This window comes from Peromyscus californicus, unplaced genomic scaffold (assembly GCF_007827085.1).
Source record: "Peromyscus californicus insignis strain IS unplaced genomic scaffold, ASM782708v3 Scaffold_3__1_contigs__length_106647218, whole genome shotgun sequence".
Taxonomy (NCBI): Eukaryota; Metazoa; Chordata; class Mammalia; order Rodentia; family Cricetidae; genus Peromyscus; species Peromyscus californicus.
In genome coordinates this window covers 5,146,078-5,174,042 of record NW_026294551.1, presented here as the reverse complement: position 1 = coordinate 5,174,042, position 27,965 = coordinate 5,146,078, and the positions used below count along the sequence as shown (strand labels likewise).

Here is a 27,965-nt window from a genome sequence, read left to right as displayed (position 1 = left end):
GGTGGTGTTTCTTATGCCTGTTCGGTATGAGCTTTAGAAAGGTCAGTGTGTCTTGAAGGAAGAACACAGGTTTTCTCTTCTCCCAGTTACGTGATACAGGTGGTGTAGTGATGTGTCCCCCAATACACTGTCTCCCAATAAAATTTACCTGAGGATCAGAGGAAAAAGCCAATCACTACACAGAAGTCAGGCAACAGTAGCACATGCCTTTAATCCTATCACTTGGGAGGCAGGGATCTGTCTGGATCTCTGTGAGTTCGAGGCCACACTGGGAACAGAACCAGGCATGGTGGCACACGCCTTAAATTCCAATACTGGTTCACCATGGAGGTCTGGAGGTCAGTACAGAGACAGACAGGAAGTGACAGAGCTGGGCAGGAAGAGGAAGTGATGTAGCTAGACAGAGAGAGCAAATCAGATGGCAGAACAGCAAGGCATGTAGGCGTGGGTAGACAGGAAGTAGCTCGCTTTAGAAGCTGCGGAGTTGGTGAGGTGAGGTTAGCTGTGGCTTTGCCTATTTCCCTGATCTCTCAGGATTTCACCCCTATATCTGGCTCCATGTTTTTTATTTAACGTAAGATGAATTTAGAAATTTGTCTACAAGGTGGTGTGGACAGGAGCTGTTCTGAAGCAACTCACAGCAGCCCCAGCACATGCTGTGGCCATGCCAAGGACAGCAACGCAGGGCAGGAGCTGGGGTGGAGGCAGCAAGCCGTCCCTCACTTTCGTTGTTCCTGAGGGCATCCTGCTGACCCAGTTAAAGCTGGGCCTCACTACCACGTGCTGCCCATGGCTGTCCTTTCTTCACAGAGGAGCTGAGCTGTTGCTCACCCTAGCCTTACCTTTGGGCTTAACCAGAAACAGACAACCAAGAGCTCTCTCAGAGTCTGTGCGAGCCCTTAGGAGTTAGCCTCCTGGGAAGTCTTTAGGTGACGGAGATCTGCTCCAGAAGATGGTGGGTCCCCACGACTCTTGCTTCCTGGCCATCAGGTGAGTGGTTTTGCATCTTGCCATAACGGGAAGGGGGCCGATCAGCTCAGGCCCAAGCCCTCAAAACCTGAGCCAAAATGAAAGTTATCTCTTTCTAACTTTGTCGTCAGGGATTTGTCAGTGACCCAAAGCCCATTGACACCGGGGGACTCTGCAAAGGTGTTGGGAGAATTAACCCTTTCTGCGTGAAGCAGATGTCCTCCCATGCCATCAGGCCAAGAACTACCTAGGATAAAAAGGCTGACATGACCCCCTCCTCCCTGCCACCCCTGGGATTCTCCTGACCCCTCCCAACCAGAGTGCAGTCCTGACTTAGGACTGGAGTGCCAGCTCTTAGTCTCCAGGCCGTCAGGCACAAGGAAGGTTCTATGTTGTGGTCTCTCTTCAGGAGAGGACATGAGATGGCCATCGAGAGTGGAACTGAAACAGCCCCAGGCAGCTCTTCAGCTCCAGAGCCCCTGGGAATGAGAGGGCAGACCATTTGTTGGGGTGAGCACCAGGGCCAGAGCAGGGGGAGCTGACAGAGGAAGATGGTGGCCAGGGAAAGCTGTACCCCAGCTTCTGGCTCTGCCTCTCGTCTCCCCCAGTCTGGCCTCCTGTGGATTGCTGGCATCAGCCCTGTGGAGTGTGCGACCCACCAAGTTGGGGTGTCTGCTCTGTTCGTGGTTCTGCCCCTCTCTAGAGCCGGAGACAGCCTGCCCTGGGGAGGTGGCCCTGACTTCCAATGGAGTCAAGTGGAGTGATTTCTTGCAGGCCCTAGCCTTGTGAGTGGGTGGTGATCTGGCCTTGGGCCCAGCTACCTCTGCCTTCCGGGGCCCCTCCTTCTGTCAACATCTGTCAGCAAATGTGCTTCACTGGTATCTGTAGAAGGCCCTGTCACCCAGGCTGGACTCACGACACACTGGACATTCAACAAACTCACTTTTTCTTCTGACCTTAAAAGAAGTGAAAGTATTTTCATGAACTCCTAAGAGAGTCCTAGGCCCCATGGAGAGGGCACACTGATCCCAAAGGCTGGGAAAGGAAGGCCCAGCACCCTGGGGGCTCCCTGAAGGGAAGGTGGGGGCACCTGTCAGTCAGCGTCAAGATCGGTGCTAGGTGCAGTGACAATGGCTGACAGATGTGACAGGGCAGGAAGAGTTCACTCCAGCTCAGTCTGAGGTTCAGCCCATGATGGTGGGGAGTCACCGTAACGGGTGTGAGGTGGTTGGTCACACATGATGGTGGGGAGTCACTGTAACGGGTATGAGGCGGCTGGTCACACACGATGGTGGGGAGTCACAATAACGGGGGTGAGGCGGCTACAGTCCGGAAGCACTTGATGAAGGCTGGCACTCAGCTCACTTTCTCCTTTGATGCAGTTCAGGGCCTCAGTCCGTGGGACGATGCCATGTAGGCTCAGGGTGGGTTGTCTCACCTCGGTTAGCCTAGTCCAGAAAGTTCCTTTGAAGACACACCTGGAGATGTGACCCCTAGGTGATTCTGGATTCTGTCAGGTTGGCAATATTCACCACCATGGGGACCAAGCTTGAACTGTCCCTGCCTGCCTGCCATCCATCCATACCCTCAGCTCTGGGCAAGGACAGGGTGGAAAGAGACACTTCCAGAAAAGAGGCATCCCCTCTCCCCGTCCCAGGGGGTGTTGTCCACATGTAGCCACCTGGGTGGGTACAGAGTTTGGCACCAATGGAGCAGTGTGGCTAGCCAGCAACTTCTCTCTTGGGCCTGGGCATCCTTGCACTTCTGGCCATAGGCTTATTACTCCCTAGAGCAGTGGTTCTCAATCTGTGGGTCGTGACCACTTTGTGGGGTGTCAAACGAGCCTTTCACGGGGGTCGCCTAAGACCATCAGAAAACACAGATGTTTACATTAAAATTCATAACATTAGCAAAATTAGTTATGAAGTAGCAACAAAAATAATTTCATGCTGGGGGTCAGCACAACATGAGGAACTGAATTAAAGGTTCGCAGCATTAGGAAAGTTGAGGACCACTGTCCTAGAGGGAAACACAGACCCCAGCCTAGTGCGAGCATCAGAGGAGCCCAGGACTGACTGCTTCTAGAAGGTTTTAGGGACTTACAAGGGATCAGGCTTCACACTTCAAATGGCTGGGTGGAGCTGGGAGCTGGGGATATTGGGCGGTGGGCCTGTCCTGGTGGTCCACAGTCTCGTCAATGGAGTTGGGGCTGACGAGGCCTCCCTATGAAGTGTCGAGTGAAGACCTGAGGCACTCCCTTCCTAGCCCATGTTCATCGGGTTCCTCTGTACCTCCCTTTAACGTTCCAATTCTGTGTACATGAGACGCTAACACATCAGGGCTTCCAGTCAGGACGCAGGGACCAGATGGGCGGGGAGGCTGGTCAGGGAAGCCAAGGTTGCCAGGGAGAGGGGTGGGGTCAGTGCTCATGGCTGGTCTCTCACAGCCTTCCCTGCCAGCCTGGCCCAAGGTTGCCAAGGATAGACTGAAGGGCCTCCCAGGGCCACTGCTTCCCACTGAAGGATGCATGAAGGACTACCACAGCATCGTCTGTATAAGATGCACACTGGCTCCTCAGCCGCTCCGTTCATCCCTTGTCTCAAGGGTGTGGCGCTATCTCCGAAGGAGCAATGGATAGGTTCATTTCCGCTGACTGAAGGACTGGAGTCCCAGAGGACCTTCACCAATCTCTGCTTTCTCGGGGCTTCACAGTATTTGTAAAAGGATTTGAGCTGGATCAGTGCTGGCTCCAGGTCTGACAGCCCAGTATGCTCACACCTTCCCTGCAGGGCCAGTGCTCTGTGCCTAGGGAGTCCCCTGGAAGCTCCTCCACCATGACACTGTAAGCCAGTGGCCAGTGTCTCTTCATGTCCCCTCCGTGCCTTGCACAGACTTACATGCAACCCAAAGATACTTGTGAGATCAGCCTGTCAAAGTGTTACTTGTAAAGCCACTGTTGTCCAGCCTGCTGTCCCTGGGCCCTGTCAGGACATGGCCTATTAGACAATCTAACCTACCAACTCATTGGAGTCCTGCTCCAGGCCTGCCCTGAACTCATTGCCCCAACTCCAGCCTTATTGGGGAAACAGGCTCTGAGGGACTGTGCCCACTGTCTCAGCTAATAAAAGAGAAAGCAAGAGCTGGCCATGCAGCGCCCTGGGACTGCTGGCCATGGCGTTCTACCCGCCCAGGCCAGAGGGATAAGATTCCCCTGAAGGCCAGCATAGATCCTGGCAGGGGTCAGGTCTGCTTGGGAGGCGGGAGCCCAGACCTGTCCCAGCTAACATGGCTGTTAGGCAAATGAAGGGCTGATTTCCTATTCCTTCAAATTCTAAACACAACCCCCCTCCACCCTCCACCCCTTCTCTTCTTTCTGCTCATCAACTGTATGACAGTGAATGCAGTTCAGTTCTCACCCTGGAAGGAGAGGTGGAGGGGGCCGAGTCGTCCCACAGTGCTGCCTGTGGAGGAGGAAGCAGAGCCAGGAAAGACAGGGAGTGCCTCGTGGGGAGGGTTTGACAGCAGCCTCACCCCTGCATCCCCCTCAGCCAGTCCCCAAGCTTTGCCTCAGACTAGCCTTTCTTTGCCTTTCTCTCTTCCCTAGGACACAGGGCGCAACCCTCTGCCTGGGATCCAGAACAGGAGCCCACAGTGGCAGCGTAGGCCAGCTGGGAGTGACGGTGTCTGTCTGTCCCTGTCTGGGGCCACAGAGACACCACGTGTGGACTAGGTCTGCACAAAGAAAAGCAGGTTTCTGTGTGGTCTGGCCCTGCTGAATGCAGAGGTGGGGCAGCTGGCTTCAGGTTGGAGGAGAAGCCTCGTCTATAGTGACAGGGACCCCAACTAAGAGCCCAGGCTGGCCTTGAACTTGTGATCCTGTGACCCATGGTAATGGAACACCTTTTGTCTTTGTCCTAAAGTTGCTGGGTACCCTGTGGGTCTCATGTCAGCGTTTCGTCAGCAAGAGACACTGTACCATCTCCGGGAAGCAGTGATTTATTTCCTCTTTTAAACACTTCAGCATGCCTCCCGAGAACTGGGTAGTTCGAAATTCTAGAGAAAAACGGGAGGGAGGGGCATGCTCTGAGAGCGGCTTTTAGGAGCCCCAGCGAGACTTGCTGCACTTCCTCTGGAGTTGGAGCACATACATGTCCTGCGTGGTGTTCCGCCCTACGGACTTGAAAGAGGCTAGCGAGCTTTTCTTTTTTCTTATTTTAAATCAAGAGCCTGCAGAGATGGCGTGGTGGTTAAAAGCGTTTGCTGCTCTTTGAAAGGACCGTAGTTTGGCTCCTACATTTCCAACATTCTGCTCACAGCTGCCTAGTGCTCTAGGGGATCAAGCACCCTCTCTGGCCTCTGCGAGCACCAGGCGTGCGTGCAGTGTACAGACATACGTGCAAGACATGCACACACATAAAAGTGTTAAGTGAAAGAAAAGCCTGAGTGACTTATAGTGCCGGCAGCCACAGCACCTGACAGCTACTGCACCCAACTGTCCCCAAGTCTCATAGCTGGCCAGCTTTACCAAGGAAACAGAACTGAGGGAAGGAGAGGAGGTAGGCTCAGGATGTGGTCACCTGGACACTTGGGGGAGTCCCTGTTGCCCCCTCATTGGTACACTGAGTTCCCCGTGTCCACCGTCTGAGCTCCAGGTTGGCCAGCACCTCCTTCCTTCCTCTCTGATGTTCCTCGAGGAGGACTGAGTTCCGCACTGGAATGTCGTTGCACCCCCCCATCCCCTACCCCCCCCCCCGGCAGGAACACCACTTGGTTCCCCACTTGGTGGGTGGGGTTGTTTCCTTTCTGATTTTCCCAGCTTGGAGCTGCTGGCACTCTGGGCACCATCACCTGGGGTACGGGGCTGCCCTGGGCCCTGTGGGCTGCTTAGCAGTAGCCCTGTCCTTCTAAGTAGACAAAATTGCTCCCCAATTGAGACTCACTTATTTAATCCAACACCCTTGTCGCTGGGAGCAAGTACAGCCTCATGAGGTTAAGACATTTGCCCGGAGGAACACAGTCCAGGAATGTGGAGTCGGCTCTGGGCTCCTGGTTCTGGGCTTCCAGACTGGTGCTCTGTCCTTAGTAAATGCTGCGGCAGATGTGATGTGCCTGATTTTAATGACAGGTGCAGCCCAAACCCTTCCAAGGCAAATTCTCATGCAGCAAGCTCTGCAACTGCAGGTGCTCAGAGCCTGTTCGAATCACAAATCTCCTTTGCTCTAGAAGAGACACACTTCAATCCCAGCCCCCTCCACCCCTGCAGAAGCCAAAAGTTGAAAGCTGGGTGTGGTGGCATAAGCCTGTAGTCCTGGCACTAGGGATCCTGAAACAAGAGAATCACAATAGGTTCAATGCCAGCTTGAGCTACACAGTTTGGGGATAGCCTAGGCTACAGAGTGAGTGTGTGAGCTTTCATTTCTTTTCCCATTGCCGTGATCAAATACCCTGAGTAAAAGCAACTGAAGGGCAAAGCTTTTATTTCGGCCACAGTTCAATGTACAGTAGTTCCTCATGGCAGGAAGTCAAGCTGCTGGCCACATCCCATTCACAGTCAGAAAACAGATCAATGCATACTGTTCTCACGGCCCTTTCTCCAGTTATACAGCCCAGGATCCTAGCCAGGGAGTGGCCCTAGCCACAATCATGATGGGGCTCCCCACAGCAGTTAAGGTAATCAAGATAATCCCCACAGGCATGTGTAGAGGCATTGCCCGGGTGAGTCTAGAGTCTGTAAAGTTGACAATTAACATTACCTACTGTGTCTCAGAAAAGCCAGACACTCCAGGTCCTGGAAGCTGTTAGTGCTTTCCGTGTAGACACAGACTCTGTCCCACCCGGTGGCACCTCAGGGGCAGCTCCTGAGACAATAGCCCAAGCAAACGGGGACCAGAAGCAAAGGTCTCGCCTCAGATCATGCGGAGTCAATGCCAGTTCTGACCAGCAGTTATGCTTTGTCTAGCATCTGTATTATCAGTGTTAACAGGAAATACTTAAACCTGGAAGCTGGACACGTGGCCAGCTCCCGTGGGCTAAACCAGGTGTGGCCAATTCCAGGTCCCCACCAGGGGTGCCACACTGGTTTTTTGTTGTTTTTTTTTCTTGTCTCCTGGGGGAAAACTGTTGAAACCCTGCAGAGAGAATCCTTCCATGATGGCAGATTTCACTCATGATTACTTCTTGACACTCGGTTTAATGATAGAAGTGATGCATGCTGGGCATTTCCTTTTTTTAAATTTCTTATGTATGTGTGAGAGAGCGTGCACGTGTGTGGCCAGAGGTCAGCCTCGGGTGCCTTTCCTCAGAACATCTGCCTTGTTCTTTGAGTCAGGGTCTCTCACAGGGACCTGGAGCTTGCTGATTTACTTAGGCTGGGTGCCAGGGAGCCCCAGGGGTGCTCCTGTCTCCCGAGTTACAGGTATGTGCTGCCTTTTATGTGGGTTCTGGGATCCAACTCAGGTGCGCTTTACCCAACGAGCCATCTTTCCATCCCTGGGGAGTTTTATTTAAAGCAAAAAACACATTTAGTTGAGAGTTCTGGAGAAGAGAGAGAGAGAGCGAGCCCGAGCCCGAGCCCGAAGGATGCAGTGTGTCTATTCTAGGAAGGGCACAGGAATTCATTCACGCATTTGATTTTATAATTGTATGCTTAGTGGCTCTGGTGCAAAATATGCAAATCAGAGGGAAATTACATGCTAATGGGCAGCACATTGGTTCTATTTTCAGCCCCCTTCTCCTGCCTCCTTGGGGGTACATCTAGCCAAGCAGATGGGTGTTCTTTTTCCAACTATTCCCATAGCCCTCGGGTCAGACTGTGTCCTGCCTTTTGACTGCAGATTATGGCAAGCTGAGCCCATCATCTGTGGACCAAGTTATGGGAGCCTCAATGTGGTCACTTCCCCTGTCTTCAGCTCTGCCTAGGACTACCGAGTGACCTTGATGATGCACTTGACATTCTTTGGATCCCCAGCGTGTTATCTCAGGATGGTGTGTTCTCACACAGTGGCATACACATAGTGGCACTTTGTAGCTAATAGCTGCAGCTGGAAACTGTGAGTCATTGCTGACACCAGCATTAGCTCAGGGGGTGTTGTCACAGGCTGTCACAGCCAGCAGAGGCCTGCCATGTCCTGAAGGGAAAGGAGAGCGGGGAGAAGACCAGATCTGAGGGCTCAGCCTCCACAGTTGTTCAGGCCGGCAAACTCCTGGTCCCACGGGACAGGCATAATGGCAGGAAGGGAAAGCAGCCTTGGCCTGGCCACATGTCGCTTAACAGACCTGGAGGCCCCGGGAGGATGCCCCTCCAGGGACAACAGAGACCACGGTTTACACTGCTCCCACAGAGAAGCCCCAGGGCTTGCCATCCCCACAGCCAGGCAGACTCCCACCCATCTAACTGTACCTGTTCTCTAAATCTCTCATGGAACAACTTGGCCCACTGTGAGAGGTTTGTGGCTCCAGCCTGGAGCCTCTTCTCTCTACTGTGCCATGCTCCCAGGAACCCAACCCACCGCCCCAAACAGACCCCATGCCTTCCTTTAGATTGATTTTACTTTTAATTGCATGTGGATATGTGCACATTGAGTGTAGGTGCTCTCAGAGGCCAGAAGAGGGCACCAGATCCCCTGCAGTTCGCATTACAAAGGATTGTGAGCCACTATGTGGGTGCTGGGAATCAAACTCGGATTCTCTAGAAGAGCATCCAGCGATCTCTCCAGTCATCTCTCCAGCCCTTGTCCTCAACCCCTGTGTCCCTCTTTACATGAGCTATGCTGGGCAACTGTAGCTCTTCACTCTGGAAACAGGCCTGTCGTAGTACATGGAGGAAGAAGATGCTGTTTCTGAGGTAGGCTGGGCCAAGGAGGCTGCTGAACGGCTCGGAGATGGTGGATAGAGTACCGTGACAGAGAATGGACTGACCCAATATCAGCTGTGCATCGTGGGTCCTGTTCATGGGCCCTGTGTTTTAGATTGAGTTGGTTGTGTTGATGTCATAGGACATGGGGACAGCGGTGAAATGGCATCCACTCGGACAAGCTGTCCAGCGACACTGATTTTGTCCTTCTAGCCTTTGGAGGCAGAAGAGAGTGATCGTGTATCATTCACCTCTGCAGGCTGGCCATGTGCCATTCACTCCCTGCCATTCACTGCCATTCCCTGCTCAATTCAGCCCCAAAGAGAAGCAACCTGTGATGCACAAAGGAGACCTTACTATCTTAAAAAAAAGTGTGGTGGGGGCAGGGGCGGGGGCGGGGGCGGACAAGATGCCTCTGTAAGTAAAGGTGTTTGCTGCCAAGACTTACAGTATGCGTTTGATTCCTGGGACCCACATGGTTGAGGGAGTGAACTGACTCCTTTCGGCCAGTTGTCCTTGGACCTCCATAAGCCAGCCCTGGCATGGGCACACAAAATACATAAATAAAATGTAAACTGAAAAGTAGTATATCTCCCCTCCTTGAAAAGGGAAGACATGCTGGGCGGTGGTGGCAGACACTTTAATCCCAGCACTCAGGAGGCAGAGGCAGGTGGGTCTCTGAGTTCCAGGACAGCCTGGGCTACACAAAAAAAACCCTGTCTCAAAAAGCAAAGAGAGCCGGGCGGTGGTGGCGCACGCCTTTAATCCCAGCACTCGGGAGGCAGAGCCAGGCGGATCTCTGTGAGTTCGAGGCCAGCCTGGGCTACCAAGTGAGTTCCAGGAAAGGCGCAAAGCTACACAGAGAAACCCTGTCTCGAAAAACCAAAAAAAAAAAAAAAAAAAAGCAAAGAGAGAGAGAGAGAGAGAGAGAAGAAAAGGGAAGACATTAGCAGTTAAACAAACAATTCCTCCATGACAAAAGCTTTAAACAAACAGAATTACAGAGAACGCCAGTCTGAATGGCTGCCAGCCTGGATCTCAGCTACACTCGACAGTTGCTAACATTTTTGCTTTTTTTTTTAATTAAAAATAAGGTATCATTTTCTTGACATTTTCCCCTAAATATTTTTAGATTTTTTTAAAAAATGACATTTTAAGCCATGTGTGGTGGTGGCGCATGACTGTGATTCCAGCACACAGGAGGTGGAGGCAGAGGGATCATTCTCAATTACCTTGTGAGTTCAAGGGCATACTGGACTCCATGAGACCCTGTCTCAAAAAACAAAGTCAAATTTAATTTTCTTAAAATTAAAAAACACCGGCCAAGATTATAAAAACTGAAAAATGACATTTTCTCACTTAGCTGTCATGCTGCGTCAAAACTCGCGTGTGCTCCTTCGACACTGTCTGTGCTCAGATCCTCCTCCTGGTACTGTCTGCTCCTCCCACAGGACCCAGCTGAGGACCATGCACGGCCTGTGGTCACTGCATCTCCACGTCACCTTTAACCTAGAGTGAAAGCCGTGCTGTGGTTTGGATATGTTTGCAATGTTGTGTCCGTGTCATGTCCCCCCCCTCCCCCCCCACCCCGTCCCCATCCCCGCAATGAGCGGTGTGCTGAAGGCTGGTCCCTGATGCAGTGGCGTCTCACAAAGGACCGCGTGGTGGAAGTCTGGTCCTCAGGTACCGGGTGATGTAACCGTCACAAGTGGGTGCCTATGAGGCTGGCTCATTGGGAGGCATTGCTGTGGGTCTTGTGGAGTCAGGTGGCTCCTCTTTTCTGCCGGGCCTGGAGGCGGGTCAAGGGCTCGTGCCAGGGTAACAGGGCAATGCTGTTTGGACACCTTCACCATTTGGATCAGCAGCCGAATAAGCCTCTTTAGATAAGAGAGGGGACCTGAGTGTCACCGCACCCGTGTGGAGGTTAGAGGACAGCTTGCAGGGTTGGCTCTCTCCTTCCACCTCGTTGAGGCAGGATTACTTACTTCTGCCTTGGCTAGCTGGCCCTCCAGCTTCGGTGCAGTTCTCATCGTAGGATGCTGGGATTCCAGATGTGCACCAGCACATCTGGCTTTTATTTACATGGGTTCCATGCATGGAATTCCAGTCATGGGGCTGGAGAGGCAAGTGTGTTTGCTTGCTGAGCCGTCTCACCAGCCCGACCTCTTTGTGAGCTACCTAGTCTTCAGTGTTCTGCGGCAACACAGGAGGGCCTAAGACAAGCACCCCACCCCACCCCACCCCCACTTTGTGTTTATGGCCTTGACTGTGCAAGAGCCTGGGCCCGGTGACCGTGGAGTGCCTACCTCCTGGCTGTCGGTTTTTCCTCCACTGGTGACTTGTGTGTTCCATGAGGCCTGCGGGGTGCACACCAGTGCTAAGCCACCTCCGATTAGGCTCGCCTTTGGGTCCAGCCTGGCTAACTGACATCAGAAGGCTGGGGTGAGAGCTAGTCTTCCACCGTTAAAGGTCAATGGTGACCATCTAGCAGTCTGAGTGACACTCTGGCCCTGGAAACACCCGGTTTCCTGCCAGCCTGCCAGGAGCTATTGCTCAAATCAATTGCTTCACTTGGGGACTGTAGGGTGCCTGATTCCTCCCCCACCTTCCGCCTCCCTTCCTCGCCCTCCTCCTCTTTTTTTTTTTTTTTTTTTTTAATAACAAGATCTCATGAAGCCCAGGCTGGCTTGGATCCCACTGGGTAACTGATCCTGCTGCCTTCAGCTCCAAGTGCTGGGATTCTAGGCATGTGCCACCATGCTCAGTTTATGTAATGCTGGGCATAGAACCCAGGGCCTCATGCATGCCAGCCAAGGAAACGTTCAACTCAGCCACAGCCAGCCCTCAGTTTTTTTAAAAAAATGAAACAAAGTTGGAAATCACTAAAAAAAGCTTTCTTTTATTTTCTTTCTTTCTTTTTTCTTCCTTCCTTCCTTCCTTCCTTCCTTCCTTCCTTCCTTCCTTCCTTCCTTCCTTCCTTCCTTTCTTTCTTTCTTTCTTTCTTTCTTTTTTTGTGACAGGGTTTCTCTGTAGCTCTGGCTGTCCTAGAACTCACTTTGTAGACAAGGCTGGCCTTGAACTCACAGAGATCCGCCTGCCTCTGCCTCCCTGAGTGCTGGGATTGAAGGCGAGCACACCACACCTGGCTGAGAAAAGCTTTTAGTACAAACTGAAGCACAGGCATTGAGAGTGAGCCTTGTAATGCTTTTCTCACTCCTGTGACAGAAGCTGCTGGAAACTGCAGAGGGCAGCAGGGTGGGTTTGGGTTCACGGTTGCCAGGGAATTCCCATTTCTCAAGGTTCGGGAAGGCATTGCCGGCTAAGCGCTCAGCCTGTGGCGGTAGGAGCTCACAGCTCGCTTGTGCATCTCTGTAAGCAGGAAGCAGAGTTCAGATGGGAAGCAGGGCCGAGCTTTACCCCTCGGGGCCTGTGTCTACTAGCTGGGCTCCAGGTCTCAAAGGTTCCACAGTCTACCAGAACAGCACCTCCTGCGGGGGGCCACGTGTTCAAACATGTGAGCTGGTCAGGGATACTTTGCACTCAAACCATTGCAAGGCTTAGGAAAAGGGCAGAGTATCATAGCCTAGAGTGGGCAGGGCTGCCCAGGAGAGAGTCCTTCTTGTTGTTAGGGCTTTTATTATTGGTTTGTTTTTGTTTTTGTTTTTTTCGAGACAGGGTTTCTCTGTGTAGCCCTGGCTGTCCTGGAACTAGCTCTATAGACCAGAATGGTCTTGAACTTAGAGATCTACCTGCCTCTGCCTCCTGAGTGCTGGGACTAAAGGCTTAAAATATATTTTAATTTAATTATTTGAGGACTGGTCTCCCTATGTGGCCATGGCTGGCCTCAGACTCACAGAGATCCTCCTGCCTCTGCCTCCCATTGCTGGGGTTAGAAGTGTGCATGTCACCGTTATTGTTTATTTTTAAAGATTTATCTTGTTATTTGTTTATGTGTGTGTGCCTGTGTGTGTTCACACGTGTATGCAGTGTTCTCAGAGTCCAGGAGGGGGCAGCAGATCTCCAGAGCTGAAGTAACGAGTGATCAATCACAGGCTGCTGCTGTGGGTTCTGGAAGGAAGCCTCCATCTTCTGGAAGGGTAGAAGGGTCTTACCAGCTGAGCTGTGTCTCCAACCTCTGCCTTTCCTATTACCCAGTCTGCCTTAAATGCATGGTCCTCCTCCCTCAGCTTCCCAAGCGCTGGAATGGCAGGAACCAACTTTCTTTTTTTTTTTTCTTTTTTGTTTTTTTCGAGACAGGGTTTCTCTGTGTAGTTTTGGTGCCTATCTTGGAACTCGCTCTATAGACCAGGCTGGCCTCGAACTCACAGAGATCCGCCTGGCTCTGCTTCCTGAGTGCTGGGATTAAAGGCATGCACCATCACTGCCCAGCTGGATCCAACTTTCTAACACCATTTATGCCCGGTACTGCCTGGCACTCTTCCAGAAAGAAAGCAATCCCCCCTCAGCTGGGCATTCTGTCTTGGAATGGCGGGGTGAGCTCTAAAATTTGTCCCCTGGCCTTCTATTTTCACAATAAGTAGCAAATGTAGTCATCACTATAGGAAGCAAATAAGCTTCCTTCATTTCTCACCCCTTTTCCTTTTATTAAAAAAAAAAAAAAAAAAAAATTGCCGGGCGGTGGTGGCGCACGCCTTTAATCCCAGCACTCGGGAGGCAGAGCCAGGCGGATCTCTGTGAGTTCGAGGCCAGCCTGGGCTACCAAGTGAGTTCCAGGACAGGCGCAAAGCTACACAGAGAAACCCTGTCTCAAAAAAAACCAAAAAAAAAAAAAAAAAAAATTATGCCAGGCCCTGCCCCAGAGCCTTTGCACACGCGCACAGACACACAGACACACACACAGACACACACGCACGCACACACGCACACTCTGCCTGCAGAACTCTTGTAATCTTTCCCAGCTTTTTCCATAGCCACCCTTCCCGACAACCTGATTTAAGGACACTGCCTACCTGGGCTTTCTGGAACTCCCTAGAACGGCCTAAGTATCTTTCCCCCCTGGACTCAAGCGTCATGAGAGCAGGGACCTCACAGGCCAGAGATGACAGCTGTTCTTCACTGTGCTGTGACCCCGAGCCAGACTGTGCCAGGCAGGGGACAGTGGACGGTCAAGGACACGAAAGGTTCCCACTGTCCGCAGAGGCACGTGTGGAGGTGCTGCCTCCTGAGGTGGTGTGCTGGGGTGGAAGGGAAGGGGACTAAGGCTCAGTGTGGTACGGACCCGGGTTTTTATCTCACTTTGCCTCCTGTGCAGGGATGGGGGTAAGGTCACCTCAGCACAGTGAGCTGGCAGCTGGGAGCCTGGCATTGGCCGGTGCCTGTGACCGAGCTGGGCTTGGCCAGAGCTGGTGTTACCTGCTGCTCCTGCCAGCAGAGGTCCAGATCAGACCAGAGGAAACCTGGGGAGTGTTTGTACACTCATGTATGCTGTGTGTGCCCAAATAGGCATGGGTGCATGTGTGTTCATGTATGTATATGCATGTATGGGTATGTATGTATGTATATGACTGTGTCTGTACACATGTAGCTCTGTGTGAGGGTCTGTGTACCTGTGTACATATACATGAATATGAGTGCCTGTGAGCTTGTGTGAATGTATGTGTATGAGTGTGTATGTCTGTATACATGTGTGCATATGCATGCTTATGAGTGAGTGTGTATATGTGTGAGTGTGCATGCATGTGAATGCGTGTGTGTAACAGGAGCCTCTGGGGATAGGTGTGATGCAGGGTCATGGATGGTCTCAATAACTGTTGTGCATCTCATCTTCCTGGCTGGGTCTCATGTTGCTCTCATCTGTGAGGAACACAGTCACACTCGGCGTGTCAGAGTGGGCCACAGGCCCTGCCTGGCCCCAGAGTGAGTGGCTTCCTAGACTGGGGTGGCCCTTCCTGACAGCCCGGGTGCTGGTGTGTCAACATGGGGAGGGGCCCAGATGTCAGGATGAGCACCTGAACCCACGTTAAACACTGCTCACTTTTCTCCTCACCCAGCTTCTCTATGACCCTATGTGTCTGGTGACCTGCCCCCTTTCTCCATTAGCACTCCAACCCATAGAACCACGTGACCTGCTCCAGGACCCAGGTACAGTTAGGAGATGTTGGGGATGGCTGGGCTAGAAGGGTCACTTAGCACCCAGAGTGAGGGAGACAGGGGAACCTGATCAGCACTGGCAAAGAGCAGCTGACGGGTGGGGACAGTGGGCGACAGTCCTCCACAGCAAGGGCCCCAGCAAACAGCATCAATGGTCCGGAGGGGATAACAGTGACCTGGGAAGGGTCCGCCCTGTGGCCTGTCCCTTGAGACAAGCACTTGGTAGTACCCCTTGTCCGCTGTCCCTGCCAGCAAGCGCAAGCCCGGTTGGAACCAGCTTCATTCCAGAGTCAACAGCGCCCCCTGCTGGATACTGTGAGCCTGTGCACTCAAGGCCTTCTTTAAAAAGCTCGGGGCTTTGGACAGCCCCCCAACCCCTCCAGGGTGTCTTGCTACCATCCTACCTCACCTACACTGTTATCTCCTCCAGGAAGTCCTTCTGCCCTATCCCCGTGAGGGTGGCACTCCTGCCCTGAGCCATGCGCTTACCAAGACCTGACCAGTAACTAGCTTGTCACCAAGCCCTAGACCTATCAGCCTGAAGGTCATTTGGAATCCACTTCAGTCACTGTCCTAAATCATGACCAAGCCTTGTTTGTGAGTCAAGGTCTCCTGTAGCCCAGGATAGCCTCACACCCACTGTATATGCTGGCTAGTTTTATGTCAACTTGACGTAAGCTACTGTTACCTGAAAGGAAGAAACCTCAATTGAGAAAATGCCTCCATAAGATCAACCTGTAAGGCATTTTCTTTTTTTTTTTTTTTTTTTTTTTTTTTTTTTTTGGTTTTTCGAGACAGGGTTTCTCTGTGTAGCTTTGCGCCTTTCCTGGAACTCGCTTTGGAGACCAGGCTGGCCTCGAACTCACAGAGATCCGCCTGGCTCTGCCTCCCGAGTGCTGGGATTAAAGGCGTGCGCCACCACCGCCCGGCTATAAGGCATTTTCTTAATTAGTGACTGATGGGGGGGCAGTTCATTGTGGGTGATGCCATCCCCGGGCTGGTGGTCCTGGGTTCTATAAGAAAGCAGACCGAGGAAGCCATGAGGAGCAAGCCAGTAAGCAGCACCCCTCCATGGCCTCCTTATCAGCTTCTGCCTCCAGGTTCCTGCCCTGCTTGAGTTCCTGTCCTGACTTCCCTGAGCCTCTGTGGACTGAAGTGGTGGACTGAAGTGTAAGTAAAATAAACCCTTTCCTCCCCGGGTTGCTTCTGGTCATGGTGTTTCATCACATCCGTAGTAACCCTAACTGAGACAGGCGCTAAGGGGAGGTACATTTACCCTGACGGGTTGTTGCCGGGGCTGCTAGTGGGTTCTCTTGCTGATCCTTCTGCCTGACTTGCTTGGTGCTTGGGGGTGGGGGTGTGATCTTACACTCAGGAGAGAAGGGAGTCTGCTTTTGCCGCCCTCTGCTGCTGGCTTGTGAGTTGGGCCCATTATCTCTTCCTGTTGAGTGACTGGGGGGCGGGTATCATAAAATGTCCCACTGCTAACTGTCTCTGAAGCAGTCTCAAGGTGCCTGGCCAGCCTCCCCACCCATCCCTCCCCCACCCACCCACCCACCCCGCTCCGCCCTGCATCTCTGTAGGTTGCTATTTACGTAGTGGAGGGCTGTGCCCAGTGGGGAGGACAGGGAGAGCGAAGAAGTCAGGAAGAGGGAGTCTGTGCCATCTTGTCTCGATTGAGGGAATCTGTTTAATTGTGTGGTCAGGTGGAGCTGAAGTTTTCCTGTGTCCCGCCTGACCCATGGTCAAGCTTGGGTTTGACCACATGAAAGAGACCAGCACAGGGTCCTGATGTTATTTCCAGTGCAAAGTGGAGGGAGCTTCCTCTACTGAACCCACAAGACACAGTCTGGCCTCCAGGGCCAGTGAGTCCTCTGAGTTTGGACAAATCTTTGTGCCCTGAGTGGGCCACAGAGTCTGGATTCTCCTGGAGCTGGGCAGCATTGGCTCTTTCATGGCCCTGCCAGCGAGAATCAACTGGACCATGAGAGGGACTGGCCAAGGCAAGGGGTACAAGCGCTCCATCTAAGGAGTGGGGAACAGAGGGTGCTGGAGAAATTCTAGCAGAGACCCCTAGAAAACAGACCTCATGGGAGGGGGTGCTGATTTCCAGGGGTGATGGAAGTTGCCAGTCTCCTGGATCCCCAAGATGCCACTTCCTTTCTCTGTACTCCAGCCAGACAGCCCCCACTGCCCAGTCGCTAGGCCTCAGGGACTCAGGAGATGGAGAGGGGTTTGACCTGAGGCGCTTCTTCAGGGAGTCTGCTAGATGCCTGTCAGGGCTCAGCTGAGGACCTGCTCAGCCCTGTGAAAACACTTCATTTGGTTTTCCAAGACAGGGTTTCTCTGTGTAGCTCTGGCTGTCCTGGAACTCATTCTGTAGACCAGGCTGGCCTAGAACTCAGAGATCTGCCTGCCTCTGCCTCCTGAGTACTGGTTAAAGGCATGTGCCACCACCACCCGGCAAGGGATGTGGCTTTCTTGGTAGAGTGTTTGCTTAGTATGCACAAAGTCCATTGTTCAGTCCCCTAATACCTTATAATTCAGGTGCAGCGGTGCATGCCTGTAGTGTGAATTCTAATTGGTCTTAATAATAAAAATCTGGAGCCAGATACCAGGGTGAAAGCTGAAAGATCAGAGAAGCAGAGCGGCAGTCATAGAAAGACTTCTTACCTCTAGGAATCCTCCGACTGAATGCAATGAGCTCCTGTCTCCTCCCGCCTTATATTCCTCTCTCCATCCAGTCATATCACTTCCTGTCTCCACCTCCCAAGTGCTGGAATCAAAGGTGTGAGCCACCACTGCCTGGCCTCTATGGCCTCTAGTGGCTAACTCTGCATTCTGATCTTCAGGCAAGCTTTACTTGTTAGATCACAAACAAAATATTACCACACATGGAGGCAGGAGGATCAGAAGTTCAAGATCATCCTCAGCTACATAGTAAGTTTGAGACTAGCCTGGGTTGCATAAGACCCTGTCTCAAAAAGCAACACAATTCAAGCCTTAAAGCTCACGTCTGCTTCCACTTCCCCTGTCAGCACAGGAAGTGTCTATTTGTTATTTTTACGTGTATGGGTGTTTCACCTGCATGTATGTCTGTGCACCTTGGGTGTGCAGTGCCTATGAAGTCCAGTTGGGGCCATCAGATCCCTTGGAACTGGAGTTACAGACAGTTGTGAGCCACTATGTGGGTGCTAAGAATTGAACCCGGGTCCTCTGTACAAGCAACTGTTTATAACTACTGAGCCGTCTCTCCAGCCCCATGGGTTTTCTATGTCCCTGTGCAAGCCGGAAGGTGGGTTAGGGGCAGGCAGTTTAGTCAGCCCCTGCTTTGGCCTGTTATGGATCTAAGGCTGCTCTGCTCAGCCTTTGGGGACTCAGGGGGTCTGGGGTAGCAGGCTGTAAGAACCCTTCTGGGCCTCCTATACTGCAGACCTGGAGTGTTCCTGGCACCAGTGCCTACGATGCACCTCTCTATCACTGGCACCTGGCCCAGGGAGGGTGCTGCCCCTGTCACAGGGTGGGAAACTGAGGCTCAGAGGGACCTGGGACAAAATGGGGGATGGAGCCAGACCCAGTCAGACCCCAGCTATGGCAAGATGAACTCCCTCACCTGTGGAGGTACAGTCCTGCCCTGCCCTGCCCTGCCCTGTCCTGGCCTGTTCCCTCTTCTCCCCATCTCTCCTGTCGGGGCCTGCCGTCAGCAGTTCCACCTTGCTGGAGCCTGTCTCTTGTCCCCCGGTCCCTCCTGTGGACGCATGTCTGTGGTCATCTGTGGGCAGAGACCCAGGTTTTAGGTCCTTTGCATGCCCCCCAGCTCCACTTCTCCATCCCTAACCTATACTTGGGCCCCAGGGCTGCCTCCTTGTCCAGGTGCTCGGTGTCTCTGGAAGCCTGCAATCTGAGGGCTGAGTCACCAGCAGCTGAGCCGTGCTGACATGGGTGCTTTGCTGACGTGAGCTCCGTCCTGCACCTGTGGTCAGGAGCTCACGATGCTCTTTCCAGGAGGTCTGGATGGTAAACACATCCCAAGACACACAGTCCAGGCCAGGAAGTGTCCGTCCTCCATGTCCTCACGCTGCCCAGCCAGAACTCCCAGCCGCAGGAGGGACTTTCTCGGTTCCTGGTGATAAAAGCCGACTGGAGTTCAGCCCTGGCCCTGCATGAACTGAGGTGGGAAATCAAGAAGAGGCCTCCATGAGGCAGGAAGATCCCCGCCTCTGGCTGGCACCCTTGAGCTTTGTGGCCTGGGGCAGTGGCCTGAGCCCTCCCTTGCTGACATTTTACGTGTCCAGGGAGACTAAGGGATTGCTTCCCTCCCTCAAGTGCACATGTAGAGGTCAGAGGGACAACCTGCAGGGGTCGATTCTCACCTTTTACCATGTGAGTTCGGGGCAGAGGGGGGTGTGTGGTTATGTCATCAGGTTTGGAGGCAAACACCTTTACCTGCAGAACCGTCTCACCACCCAGCGAGTGGCATGGCACCCAAATGCCAGCTCCTGTAAGAAGAGCCGCTGCCAACCACAGCCGTCTCCTTTTCCATTCACAGGGTCATCCATCCTCAGGTCACCAATGATGCGGTCCTCACATACAATTAAAAAATTCGGAACGCCCCAAGAGCCTGCAGGATGTGGTCCTGGATAGCGCTTTGCCACCCTCAGTGCTCGGGAGAGCAGAGAAGGAATCACATTCCTTTCCCTGTGTCTGGCTTCCCGACCCTTCTTCCCGCCTGCTCTGCACCTGCCAGAAACCCTTCCAACGACCAGCCACAGGGGGAGCGTTCACCCTGGACCAACTGGAGCTTCTTCTTTTTTTTTTTTTTTTTTTTAAGATTTTTATTTATTATGTACACAGTGTTCTGCCTGCATGTACGCCTACATGCCAGAAGAGGGCACCAGATCTCATTACAGATGGTTGTGAGCCACCATGTGGTTGCTGGGAATTGAACTCAGGACCTCGGAAAGAAGAGCCAGTGCTCTTAACCTGTGAGCCATCTCTCCAGCCCTGGAGCTACTTCTTAAGTATATCTATCCTCTGTAGTAAGCTTGAACTTCTCATAGAACACTATTTTAGCTATTATTTAGAATTTCAGCCCCCCCCCCATGAAATTTGTTACGTTCATAATAAGTTCAATTAACCAGCATATTCTTGTGTTCACTGTCTTTTCATGTGGCCTTCTCTTTCTCTAGGAGTTCACTTTTCTCCTGCCAGGGCTCACACTTTAGTGACTCCTCTCTCTCTCTCTCTCTCTCTCTCTCTCTCTCTCTCTCTCTCTCTCTCTCGTTTGTTTGCTTTGTTTTGTTTTTTCTCATGATGGGTTTCTCTGTGTAGCCCTGGCTGTCCTGGAACTCGCTCTGTAGACCAGGCTGGTCTCGAACTCACAGAGACCCACCTGCCTCTGCTTCCCGAGTGCTGGGATTAAAGGTGTGCACCACCACTGCCTGGCTTGGTAACTCTTTTCTTTCACTGTCTTTTCTCATGGCCTTCTCTTTCTCTAGGAGTTCACTTTAATCCTGCTGGAACTCACACTTTGGTGACTCTTTCAGGGATGGGTTGTAGGCAAGGAACTCTTTCTCGGGATTTTTCTGTCTGCACACATCCACTCATCCACATTTTTTTCACTTTTATCTGCATTTATTTTATGCGGAATTTATTCCTGTGCCATAAGTTTTTGTTTCTCCAGTTTCTTCTGGGATATCTTCTTCTTCTGCACAACCTCCTCTTCTGGCTTTGGAACAATTTGTTCCTTTTCAGTGAGGATCATCTCGATGTGGGGGGGAGCTCATGTATGGGTTAATCAGGCCATGAGCTCTGTAAGTCCGTCGGCGCATCTTAGGTGCTTTGAATGTAGAGAATCCACATCCAAACCCTTAAGTTCAGCATCACTCTCTGCATTCTTTTTTTTTTTTTTTTTTTTTTTGGTTTTTCGAGACAGGGTTTCTCTGTTTCTCTCTGTAGCTTTGCGCCTTTCCTGGGACTCGCTTGGTAGCCCAGGCTGGCCTTGAACTCACAGAGATCCGCCTGGCTCTGCCTCCCGAGTGCTGGGATTAAAGGTGTGCGCCACCACCGCCCGGCCACTCTCTGCATTCTTAAGCATGGGCAGCAAAAATTCAGCACTCTTTTTAGGCCACCGGCCTGTGTCCAGCCCCACTGTTTGGCCTGGGCACACCTACCGACTCCACCATTATACCGCTGGAAAGGCACACATTGCTTCTTTAAAGTGACATCTTTCAGATATTTGGTGACTTTTCGGATATGCATACCCTTGATGGCCTGGGCAGTTTCACGGGTGTTCTTAAAGTGAACCCAAAGATTTGAACCTCTCGATTTGCATGATTTCGTAGGGTTTTCTGGGTCAAGCGAGTAGCGAACCATCTTCACAGGTCACCTTAGGACGCTTACAGGAAGAGGAAGTGCTAGGGCTACTGGATCCACATTTTTTCAAGTGATAGTTTAGCTGGGTATAGGATCCTAGGCTACTGCCTGTGTTCCCTTAGCCTTCACAGTGCTGTTCTAAGCTCCAGTAAATCTGCAGATCTATCATTTCTTGCTGTGATGAAACAGGATGACCAAAAGCAAACTGGTGAAGAAAGGGTTTGTTTGGCTCATGCTTCCACATCAGAGTCCATCACTGAAGGAAATCAGGACAGGAACTCAAATAGGGCAGGAACCTGGAGGCAGGGGCTTCTGCAGAGGCCATGGAGCAGTGCCGTGTAGATGAATTTCTAAATGGTTTTATTAAATAAAAAACATGGAGCCAAATATAGGGGTGAAAGCCTTAGAGAGATCAGGGAAATAGGGAAAGCCACCAGCCAACCTCACCTCACCAACTCTGCAGCTTCCAAATGCGAATTGGAACATCTATATGCCTTGCTGTTCTATCATCTAATTTGCTCTCTCCGTTCAGCTACATCACTTCCTCTTCCTGCCCAGCTCTGTCACTTCCTATCGGTACAGACCTCCAGACCCCCATGGTTAACTAGTTTTGGAATTTAAGGCATGTGCCACCACACCTGGCTCTGTTTTCAGTGTGGCCTTGAACACAGGGAAATTCTGCCTGCCAAAGGATAGGATTAAGGGCATGTGCTACCGCTGCCTGACTTCTTTGTTTACTTATAATGGCTGTTCCTATTCCTCTGATCTCCAGGCAAGCTTTATTTATTAAAGCACAAATAAAACATCACCACAGTGCTGCTTTCTGGCTTGCTCCTCATGGCTTTCTCAGCTCATCTTCTTATAGAACTCAGGACCACCAACCCAGGGTGTCCCCACCCACTATGGGCTGGGCCCTCCCCCATCAATCATTAATTAAGAACATACCCTACAGGCTTGCCTACTGCCTGATCTTATGGAGTCATTTTCTCAGTTGAGGCTCCCTCCTCTCAGATGACTTTAGTTTGTGTCAAGTTGACATAAAACTATCCAGCACAGTAACCATTTATTAATTTACACATTGATTGATTGATTGATTGTCTCTGGTCAGTTTTCAGAGTTGTCTCTTTATCCTCAGATGCATCACAGTTTTGTTGAAATATCTAGACACGAGTGGGCATTCTTTTACCCCAGGTGGCATACCGCATCTCCTTTTAGTTGCTGGGAAATGTCAGCTTCCCTCTTTAGGAGCCGATGTTGTATATGAGCATTTCCTTCTATTCTCTCTGAGTCTCGGTCCATCCTGTGATTTTTTTGCCCTCATTTCTGACTTGGATTTGTTGGGTGTGCTCAGCTCTGTCCACACTCTTGGTCACTTCCCCGGGCTAGCTTACCACCCTCTTCAGAGTGTCCCGCCAAGTAAAGTTCCATCTGCCGACTTTTACATTTTCAGAATCACACTGAAGACATGTGGGATTTCCAGTGGGTTCCTCTCCATGACCACCGTTTTTATTTCACTTAAGCCAATCAGGGTTTCAACAATTTATTATGGTCTTTGATGATGCCAAACATTTTTATTTGCATATCTTCAGATTTTTCTATTCTTTCCATCGCATCTGGAGTGGTTTAATGACCACATGGTCCAGTTTCTCCAACTGCCCTTAGGGCTAGTTTTGCCCATGGATTTGGGAGCAGGATTGTGCCCCCCCCCCAATACTCCACTGCAGTCACATGACTTGTCTCTTCCAGTGGCCTCGCTCCAGGATGATGAGGTCATTTGAGGTTGCTCAGAATGCCCGCTCACTGAGGGAGATACGGGTATCAGGCTGTCAAGTCCCCTGGGTTGGCTCTGAAATTCTGGCTCTGCATCTACCCTGGGGACTCTACCCCAGCCTGTGCACAGAGCTTGGCTATAGCCCCTGCCTCATTCTTTTTTACTTTTATGATTTCATTCTTCAGCTGACACATCAGAAAAGATGATCTCTTGTCCACACATTACTCTTAGGCCACAGCCATGAGCAGAACCTGCCCAGCATGGCACAGGCCCAGGGCAAATGACCAAAAAGGATAGTTTTTGGTTATGGGTAACATAGGCCTCTCTGGTGGGCTTGATGCAGAAAGAAGTTCTAGACCATCAAGAGACAAATTCTGTGATTTAATTTTTTTTGATTTTTTTTTTTTGTGGTGGGGGTGTGTGTTTTGCCTGCATGTATGTCTATACTCCACATGTGTGTATATACTCCATGGAGGTCAGGAGAGGACATCAGCTCCCTCTAGAACTAGAGTCACTGTGTAAGCTGCCCTGTGGGTGCTGGGTCCTCTACTAGAGTAGTCAGTACACTTAACCTTTGAGCCATTTTTCCAGCCCCTTAATTGATTCGTTTTGTGCCTCTATGTGTGTGTGCGTCTGTATTCGAATGCATGTGGAGGCCAGAGCACAACCCAGGCTGCGTTCCTCAGTTGTTATCTATCTTATTCTGGGACAGGGCCTCCCACTGGCCTGGAACATACCAGTTAGGCTAAGAAGCAAACCCCAGGCAGCCTGACCGCCTCCCAGCACTATGATTGCAAGTGCACAGCTCTGCTTGGCTTTTTAATGTGGGTTCTAGATATCAAACCCAGGCCCTTGTGCTTACAAAGCAAGCTCTTTACCAGCTGAACCCTTGTCCCCGGCCCTGCTTCTGTGTGAAGCATGGTCTCACTGTGTAGTCCAGCCTGGCCTGAACTCAGTATATAGCCCAGGCTGTAGCAAGCCTGCTGCCTCTACTTCCTGAATGCTGGGCCAGTAGGTATGCACCACCATACATGACTTGAGAGACAAATTCTAGCCTGCAGCTTTAACGATCATTCCTGTGTTCCAGCCAGCATCCCCGATCTCTGCTCCTGCAGCCTCTGTGGGTTCACAGCTGGTTTTCCTGGACCTCTGCCCTGGATCTTTCATGCCTTCAGCCTATGGACGACCTTCTCTGCTCAGAGTGTGGTTCAAAGACGGTGGCAGGAAGGCCAAGCACCCATGCCTCATTCTGAGTCTGTTGCATGGAGATGGCCAGCGCTTACTTTTTATTAAGGCTGCGTCTTTTGGAGGGGATGGGGACGTATCTTGCTATATAGCCTTGGCTGGTCTAGAACTCACTCTGTAGACCAGGTTGGCCTTGAACTCACAGAAACCCGTCTGCTCTGCCTCCTGAGTGCTGGGATTAAAGGCACGTGCCACCATGCCCAGCCCTGAGGTCACATCTTAACATTCTCTCCTTAAAGTTTCTCTGGCTCTGTTATAAGGAATGACCTGAAATATGGACTTTGAAATATCATCTTCTTTAATTCATTGGCTTTTTCCCCTTTTATTATAAGTTCATTAAAAATAGAAAATCAGCACAAGTTTCCAGAGCCCTGGAATGTGAGGAGTTTGGAGGTTAATTTTAAAAAATGAAACCCCATCACACTGACCCAGCTCTGAAACTAGCTGCCTGACTTCTTCTGGCCGGCTGTGCACAGGCGACCAGTCATAAATTACTATTCCCGCTTAAAAGCCAGCAGCAAGGAAACTTCCTTGCGAGATGAACTGTGTTGTTTTTCTTTTGTGGGGAGCTTCTTTGTTAATTGAAGTTAATGGTTAATTGTTGAGAAAACATTTTATCAAATTATAACATTAATACAGAAAAATGCACAAGCTGTAAGTCTTCAATGTGACCAGCGTTCACACGTGGACCACCCTCACATGGCCTCCTCCAGATCACGGGTGGGTGTGGGGGACGTTAGCTTTGTCCTACAGCTAAGGAAATAAGGTTCGAGGAGGTGAAGTGAGGTTCTCCCGGGAGGAGGCATCAGGGAGGGGGGCAGGGCCAGTCTCTGGGGCTGCTCAGTGGAGAAAGGCTGAATGGTGGAAGGTGCTAGCTGGGAACAGAGAAAGGAGTAATTGGTGTTTAAGTAGTCTGGGCCCAAGAGGAAGGAGCAGGAAGGAGGGGCCATATGGAGGGGCAGGCTGAGAGCCTGCAGCCCTGGTGCTGGCCTGACTGCAGTATGGGGACAGATGGACAGATGACGTGTTACTTCCCCAGGCCTTGGGCCTTTAAAAAATAAAACAAGGCCTAAAGCATCCTGATGGACAGGAAGGATCTCAGTATGTTGCTCATTGCTGGCTTTCAAAACTAACTTCAAGCCATCCTCCTGCCTCAGCTTCCTGAGTAGCCAGGACAACTCAAGCAGAGTACATTTCCACTTTGTCAGAAATACTCGTTGTATCTTTGTAACTGGTAGAACCAAGGTACTCACAAGTGCTAGGCCAGTGCCCTACACGGATCTATATCCTCAGCCCTCCAAAAACATTAACAAACACATACCATATCACCACCTATCTATCTATCTATCTATCTATCTATCCATCCATCCATCCATCCATCCATCCATCCATGAATGACAGGGTCTCCTGTAACCCAGACTATCCTCAAACTCTCTATGAGGACCAGAATGGTCTTGACTCCTGATCCTCCTGCCTCTGCTTCTGGAGTGTGGAGATACAGGTGTGCACTACTACACCCATGCTATCATTTTCTTGTGTGGGTTTTTTTGGGCTTTTTGGGTTTTTTGAGACAGGGTTTCTATGTGTAGTTCTGGCTGTCCTGGAACTCACTCTGTAGACCAGGCTGGCCTCGAACTCACAGAGATCCGCCTGCCTCTGCCTCCTGAGTGCTGGGATTAAAGGCGTGCGCCACCACCGCCCAGCAGTTTTGTATTTTTTTTAAAAGATTTAGCTATTTATTATATATACATATTGTGCCTGCATGTATACCTGCAGGCCAGGAGAGGACGCCAGATCTCATTACAGATGGTTGAGAGCCACCATGTGGTTGCTAGGAATTGAACTCAGGACCTCTGGAAGAACAGTCAGTGCTCTTAACCACTGAGCCATCTCTCCAGCCCCCAGTTTTGTATTTTTTAAGGACAGTCTCATGCACATGCAAAAGCAATCAAGTATGTGTGCATGCCCACACACACACACACACACACACAGAGGGAAGAGGGAGAGAGAGAGAGAGAGAGAGAGAGAGAATAAAGACCCATCTTAAGACCATCTTCAGTTTTACAGAAACAAAACAAACCCCGCGTCTGCACAGTCCTTACCTCATTTTATCTCGTTTGCCTTGGGTAGGCCAGAACTTGTCACTCAAGGCCCGGTCCTCGGCGCGGTGCTGGGGGATGATGACCAAGGAGCTGAGGTCCAGGATCCCTTTCTAGGACTGGTCACCCAGGTCTAGGGATGCTGGCCCCGTGAGGTTTCCAGGGTTATCAAACGAAAACACATCCTGCTTAGTAAAGCTTGAACTGCAAGCTAAACTTATTTACATGTACACATGCATGTATGTATATGCACACATTTACACAATGAAGTGTTGCTTGCCAGAAGGTCCGGTCTAGCAGGGCGTGCTGGGTTGGATCCCAAAGCCCCTCCAGGGAAACTTGCAGAGTTGCTGAGGATGGCCCAGAGTGGGCCAGAGATCCAGAGCTATTGCTTGAGGGCCGTGGCTCAGCAGACCCTTGTCACAAGTGCAGTGACCCTCAGCCACCTGCAGCTGTGGCCCGAGGGCAGCAAGCCTGTTTCCCAGCCTCCCTCCTTGCTGCCTGGCAAGTCCTTTATTTATTCATGTTTTAATGAAAACAAATTAGGGTTTTCTCACTCTCTGGAGGTGATTGCTCTTGTGGTAAGAGGAGACACCTGACTCCTCTCGTCAGGCTCAGCCCCAGCGGAGAGGCCTGAGTGGGCCCGTCAGGCTCAGCCCCAGCGGAGAGGCCTGAGTGGGCCCATCAGGCTCAGCCCCAGCGGAGAGGCCTGAGTGGGCCTGGTTTCCAGGAGGCTGGCTCCCACCATCAACTCTTTGTTATCTGTCTGTGCACTGAGAGAGGCTGAAGGCGCCCGGGATGCCGACCAGGGAGAGAGCCACCAAACAATTCATGTGTTATCCCAGGCACCACAACTCTGAGGTAAGTCTAGCTACCCCAGGATGGTGAGGGATCATGTCAAAGGTTGATTCAGGGTAGAACTGTGATTTGACCAAAGACTCATCAGACCGGGGCTCTACCCAAGGAATGTTCCAAGTCTCAACCAAGAGAAGCTCTGGTTAACCTGAATAGAGTGTTTTGTTTTCCGAGACAGGGTCACACTGTGTAGCCCTGGCTGTCCTGAAACTCACTGTGTAGACCAGGCTGGCCGGAAACTCACTGTGTGGACCAGGCTGGCCATGAACTCACTGGCCTGCCCCTGCCTCCTGAGGGCTGGGATTAAAGGCGTGCGCCACCATGCTTGAACCACCGTGCTTGACAGGTTTTTGTTTTATAAAGCTCACTAGGAGACACCACTGAACAGGCCACACTACCTCTCCCTTCCTCTGGCTGCTCAAGAGTCAGGCCTGAACGACCTAGAGCGCTGAGATGAAGTGTGGTAGAGCTCTGGTCAGTCTCTGGATGTAAGGTGACCATCACCATCCTTTTCAATCGCAGTAGTTGTCGTAATCATCCCAGACCTTCACAGGGTGGAACCTAGACTAATTCCCTTATAGCAGTGAGGGGCTTTTATCCCAGTCACTCATTCCCTCTGTCCCCCTCCCTCCATCTGCAGGGAATCCTGCCCAGCTGATTGTTACCCTGAGGATGCTGGAATAGAGAG

At 51.4% G+C, this 27,965-nt stretch overlaps 1 long non-coding RNA gene and 1 pseudogene across 1 annotated transcript; one reads left to right on the top strand and one right to left on the bottom strand.

The window, feature by feature from the left end:
* The first annotated feature begins 1 nt into the window (after window position 1).
* Window positions 2–27,965, top strand: LOC128122742 (uncharacterized). The gene is made up of 4 exons (XR_008222478.1): window positions 2–990; window positions 16,033–16,102; window positions 19,482–19,917; window positions 24,166–27,965. It is a non-coding gene; the product is annotated as an uncharacterized LOC128122742 (long non-coding RNA).
* Window positions 19,911–24,172, bottom strand: LOC128122741 (60S ribosomal protein L17-like; annotated as a pseudogene).